The sequence below is a fragment of the Protomyctophum parallelum genome (assembly GCF_964188405.1).
Source record: "Protomyctophum parallelum genome assembly, chromosome: 5".
In the NCBI taxonomy this organism is placed as follows: domain Eukaryota; kingdom Metazoa; phylum Chordata; class Actinopteri; order Myctophiformes; family Myctophidae; genus Protomyctophum; species Protomyctophum parallelum.
The window spans coordinates 40389213-40395598 of record NC_139702.1 but is presented as its reverse complement, the minus strand read 5'-3'; the positions used below and the strand labels follow the sequence as shown (position 1 = coordinate 40395598).

General features: G+C 40.7%; 1 long non-coding RNA gene across 1 annotated transcript; it reads left to right on the top strand.

Annotated features, from left to right (window-relative positions):
- The first annotated feature begins 1132 nt into the window (after window positions 1-1132).
- Window positions 1133-5077, top strand: LOC310858435. The gene is made up of 3 exons (XR_014569204.1): window positions 1133-1255; window positions 1820-1926; window positions 5020-5077. It is a non-coding gene; the product is annotated as an uncharacterized lncRNA (long non-coding RNA).
- The last annotated feature ends 1309 nt before the right edge of the window (window positions 5078-6386 follow it).

Genomic DNA, 6386 nt, shown 5'->3' with positions numbered 1-6386 from the left:
TCATTAAGAGAGATTCACAATCAAAACAATCTGGATATATAGAAACTTAATTATTGTATTATTATAATTTTCGTGCTTTGTAGGCCTATGTTAAAGTTTAGGTGGGGTCTTACCATAGAGTATATAAGGGTCTTACGTACGGACATTGTTTACAATGGCTCCACCACCCACGTGCACACCACACGCGTGTTGTCCTTGTTTCTGAAGGTTTGAACAAAATGTCTTCTTCGTCCTCCGCGGTGTTTCGTGCACGCGTGGAGTGCGTGCTGCAGGCGGTGATGGCGCACACCGCCACGGAGATGGTCCGGCTCTTTGAAGAAGCTCTGAGGACGAGCGAGCAGCGGCGGGGCAGCAAGCTGGAGACCGAGAGCATCCTCTGTGAGTCTGCAGAGTCTGCACACACTACTGCTGCTGCTGAGACTGAGAACATCCTCTCGGGGTCTGAATCTGCACACACTGCTGCTGAGTCTGAGAGCATCCTCTTTGCACACACTGCTCCGACTGCTACTGAGAGCATCCTCCTCTCTGAGCCTGCACACACTAGTACTCCTGCTGAGAGCATCCTCACTGAGTCTGCACACACTACTACTGCTGCTGCTGCTACTGAGACAGGTTTGTGAACTGTTGTGACAGGGGGAGAATGAATGTCTAAATCTAATGGAGCAGTCAACCTTAAGGAATACATACAACTTGTTATGTATCCTTAGCTGCACTGTTTACACCAAATGACTTCACAGTCATACAGTAGGTAGGCTATACATAGAAAGACTGTTCCTAAACAGAGCAACTTACTTTAATTAAATTACCAAGTGAATGCAAAACATTGAAATACCTCTGTCAACTTTCAAAAGTCTATACCAAGCTAACCGCATTTTTAGTTTTTACATATAATTAAATTAATAAGATAGTCTTCCCTCAAAGAAAAGTGTCAATGTAACACAGCTCTATTTACACATTTATATCTATTCAATGTTATGTTATCGCTCCTGTGGCACCAGACCTGTCTGTGATGGTTGACGAGGCCTTTCGTCTTGAAACACTGACCTAAGAGAAGGCTCAAGTCTCATTGTGTGTCTGTGTGTGTGTGTGTGTGTGTGTGTGTGTGTTCTAATAACAGCTTCAGACAGAAGGGCAGTGGGTGCAGAGGCTCTGCCTGCGGTGCAACAGGTGCTGAGTGGAGAAGAGGCTCTCTCTTTGTTCAGACCAGTTAAAGATGATGACTCGACCGTAACAGAAAGCCCTGGTCCTTCACAAGGTTATTGTAGTTTTAAAATGTTCATTGTTTTGTTTGTTTTGACTTCATTATAATCCGTTTTTATCTTATTGGCGTTCCCGCATAACTTCCGGGTATGATGATGATGTCACGTGCATACCCTCTCTATACATTTTCAGTTGGTTAACTTACTTTAATTCTATTACATTTGAATACATTTCTGCTACTTGTCGCAAAGGTTTTTATACCAAATGAATGCAAAACATTGAAATACTGCTGTCAGCTTTCAAAAGTGTATACCAAGCTAACCTCTCCTATATGGATGTATAGCTATTTCTGACAGAAAATTTATATATATATATATATATATATATATATATATATATATATATATATATATATATATTTTTTTTTTAACATAGTTGTCATCTCTCAAAGAAAAGTGTCAATAACACAGCTCTATTTACATACTTTTATTTTATATTCAATATACTGTATGTTATCTCTCCTATGGCACCACATCAATTAGTTATCGTGTTTTGTCTTCCTTTTTTCAGTTAAGCAAAATGCTTTATCTATTTTTTTCCCCATCATCACACATTGCAGCCAGAGATGTGAACTTGAGCGGTCCTTTGATGCACACCGCTGTCGTCTTCGTCGGAGGAGGAGGACACATGAAGACGAGCGGACGTCCACTGCGTCCACGCACTGCGGTCAGTATTTAAGTCATATCTGGCGCTTTTGTCCAAAGCCATCACCCATTCACACACACTCATACACCGACGGCAGAGGAAACCATGCAAGGCACCAACCTACACATCAGGAGCAATTAGGGGTTCACTGCGTCCGCGCACTGCGTACACGCACTGCGGTCAGAGCAGGAGGGGTGACGGTGACTGCTCCTCCTTCATCACACGCTGCTGCAGTGACGGGAGCCGCTCAATCTACCAGTCTGTCAGAAGTAGGCCTGTCACAATTATCCATCTATCGTCTAATCGCAATTATTTGAGATAAAGATAATCGCAATTATTTGTTGCATAATCGTCAATCGTTTCAGAAATAGCAGATCTACGAGCTTACAACACCTCACTTCATGACGTGCTGTAAGCTTGTAGATCAACTATTTCTGCTATTTGGAAAGTTTTTTGAGCGGTGCTAGCACCTCCCATGCACAGCTTTGTGTGTGTCTGTATGAGCACGGAATGTGCTCAGCTGATTGGCTGAGCACAGAATGTGATGTATGATGATACTGTAAGAGCGCCCCTCACTTCACACAAGTGATTTTGTTTAAATTAAATGTGTCAGCGTTTTCTTTGTATATTTAAGTTATTTTTAATATCTAATATGTCTTAATATCTGTTTTCGGTCTCGACCTGAAATGTTTGGGAAGCACTGCTTCACGCCATTGACCTAGATGTACGTGAATTGAAGCCTATTAGTTAATGCTACCCTTAACGCCATTGGCGTAGCCCTACGGCAACAGTGTTGTTTTCGTCAGGACTGACGATAACGTAAATGACGACGTCAACGGCCCTTTTTCCAGGACTAAGACGGACTAAAACGAACGACACTAAAATAATTCGGGACAAGACTGACGCTGACGAGCTAAATACCGTAGCTCTGTTTGATGACGATGACGAGACGTGTGTGTGTTATCGTTGACAAGACGAGGCTAGACGAAAATGTTAGTGGATTGACGAACAAAGTTTGTAGGGGTCCTAAAGTTGTGAATCGATATAATTCAACTAAACTGCGGGAAAATCACAGATGTACAAGCTCAAAGCGCTGTGCATTGCGACGGGTAGATAACTTGTAGATCTGCTACTTCCAGCGCAGGAAGGGCGCATGCTTATGACGCTCTTTAACTATGCATCTGTTGCATCAGCAGGCAGCGAGTCCAACGACAGACTCACAACACACGAGCAGCACACGGGATGCACAGGGATGACAAAACTTTATTGCACACATCTGTGCTTTCATCCAAGCTTCCATAGCCTTTTAAATTTTATTTCCCATCCACGGGCACAAGCAGTGATATCAGCTAGGCAGCAGCTTCCACCCGATCTGTGGTGGTGTTGTGTTGTCTGACGAGGGAAGCTACTGCTAGCATGGGATCTAACGTTAGTTTCTTCCATATAGTTAGAAGGAGTCCGCCTTAATAACACTATGTACTTTCCATCTGTTCCCCAACCCCTCACACTCGCTGCTGCGTTTACACGGGCAGACAAAGACGAATGGGAATATCATTTGGAGCTTTAACAATGAATGATAGACTATCGTTGCGTCTGCCTGTGTAATGCTCAGGGTTTCACTGTCCACAGCAGGCAGACCTGTCAAAATGCACACAAAATGAAAATTCAGAGACATGCCACCACCTATAAATTCAAACCCACCTCTGGAATATTGCTCTCTCATTCCACTTTAATTAATTTTATTCCATAGTCTTAGTTTTTCTCTAATAAAGTTGTATTTATTTGTTTTCTCATGTTCTCCTTGAAAAGTGTCTTTAAGTACTCAGAGAAGCATTATATAAATAATATTATTATCACTATTATTATTACTACTTGTTTCATTGCCTATGCTTATGTAGAAAAAAAAGCTCACAGTTCAGGTCAAATAGGCCTATTGATATGCGATTAAAATGTGATTAATTGAGATTAATTAATCACAAAGCCTCCAATTAATTAGATGTTTTTTAATGGACGCATAAGTGTTTATTATTTAAGTTGGGTTTTGCCATAATCATGTCTTTTGCCATAATCAGGTAGCTTTACAACAAAGATGTATTCGGCTATTCGGTATTCGGTTTTCGGCCAACTGTTTCCTATATTCGGTATTCGGTTTCGGCCAAGAATTTCCCTTTCGGTGCATCCCTAGATATTACCGGTATATGCCTATATATAGCCTATCATACATTTTATTTTTATGTTATTATTTGCATCTGAACTCTCAGTTGAAGTTATATACCGGTATATTTGTGACCATTTGACTGAGGGACTGCCATTGTATTTTTATTTTTCTCATGTCATATGAAAGCAGGGAATCATATAGCTTCATATGACAATGACAACCTGTCAACCTTGATTCCAATGCCAATGTATTAATACCTGTAGCTATAGACATTTTATTTAAAGACATTTTTAAAATTTTGACTAAAAATGGACTAAAACCTTTTACTAAAATGACTAAAACTGACTAAAACCCTTAGGAGTTTCCGTCGACTAAAACTATCAAGGATATAAATGACTAAGACTGACTAAGACTAATTAAGCATTTTTCCAAATGACTAAGACTAATTAAGCATTTTTCCAAAAGACTAAGACTGACTAAATCTAAAAAATGCCTGCCAAAAACAACACTGTACGGCAATTGCTCTTTTATAGTGCATTCGATCGATCAAGTCATAATGCTACTTACATTAGCATTGGGTTGCTAGATGTTGTTGTCATAACACTGGGTCGGCCATCTTAGAGCCTCATCATCATAAACACCCCTTCTATTCCTTATCCCAGATGGCATTTTTGGTCAAAACAAGGTTTATTCCACGGTAGGGAGCCGAAGCTGTGAAGCTCTCCACTGCACTCGCTTAGCTCAGTTTGCTACAGAGGACCTGAACCTGCACCCTTCAAATTCCTATTTTATGATCAGTACCGGAAGTCTGGAAATGTGGCTTTTCAAAATAAGAGCTAAACTGTGAAAAAATCAGGCGTGAATTATATCATTTGTCAATAAATGCTAGCGATGTAAGTGTTAAGTGTGTCTAACAACACCAGAAGACATTCATGACTCTGCTTCATTTCTTAAAGGGGTCACAAACGGTGTGTCAGTTCTCGGTGGCGGCTGTTAAAACGGAGGAAGACGCCATGGACGATGATTATGAAGGTCAGTCTAATGGTGGCGCTAGAGAAAAAGTCCATTTGGTCAGCAAAATCAATGGGGATCGTTCAGAAAGCGGCAAATTCCGTGGCAGTTCAGCGAGTAGTTTCTGTTGCTTGAGACCAAAGCGAAAAAACTGACATTGTCATCCTGTCTCCATTGGGACTAAAAATACATGCGATAACATGACCATAGGGTTGTCACAACTATTACATAATCGTCGTACATAAAAGTATTTGAGATAATCGCAATTATTTTGTCATAATCATTTCAATGTTGAAAGATGTTCATACATAAAAAAGCAGAAACAGCAGATCTACTGTTAAAGTATAACATTCATAATGTCTTGGTATATTTCAGTTATTTGTCATATCTGCCCTGTGCACTTTTTTTTGTTACAAGGCCTAAAAGGCAAACTCCTTCATAATGTTCCAATTTCCACCGCCCAAAAACAATTATTTGTGTGACAATTAATCGTCAACTGGAATGTGTAATCGTGCCAGCCCTAAAAGAGCTCCACAACTGATTACTGTTATTTTTAGACTCACTGTTGATGTGATATGACACATTGATATCAACAGAAGGTCAGAAATATAACCAGTTCATCTGTTTGACCACCAGGGGTTTTCACTTGGTCCCCTCCTATTTTCTCCTCTATGCCAAAGTGTTTTGCCAAAGAAATATCCAATGTATAAGCTCACAACCCGCTGCAATGTGAGTGACACGTTAGATTGTCTGTTTTTGGTAAATATTCCTATTATGACATGCTGAGAATAGGGATAAATAGTTAAATTAAAAATATTACGTACTGTATATGCCCAGTACAAATATGAATGAGGGTTGCTCATCGATGACTTGTGCCTACAGAGAAAAACATATTTTATTGATCCCTTCCAAATTGTAAATGTCGTTGTCTTGCAGGTCATGATGACTCCATATCGGAGGATAAAAGGCCTAAAAGGAAATGTCGCGTGTGCAAGAAGACCTATTTCCTTGGAGTGCCCAGACACCAAAAGGTGTGCAATGTCTTGGTTTTCACGTGCAGTTACTGTGGCAAGACATTTAACACATGGAAGAGTTTGACAATCCACGAGAGAATCCACAGTGGAACGAAATTCAGCTGCACTTTCTGCGGCAAGAATTTTAAATACAACAAGTGCCGCATGGTCCACGAACACAGCCAACACAGCAACAAAAAATACGGGTGCTCCGACTGCGGGAAGATGTTCGAGAAGCATTTGGAGCGGGACCAGCACGAGTGCATCGTGTTCACAGGGAGTTTTGCGTTCTCCTGCAC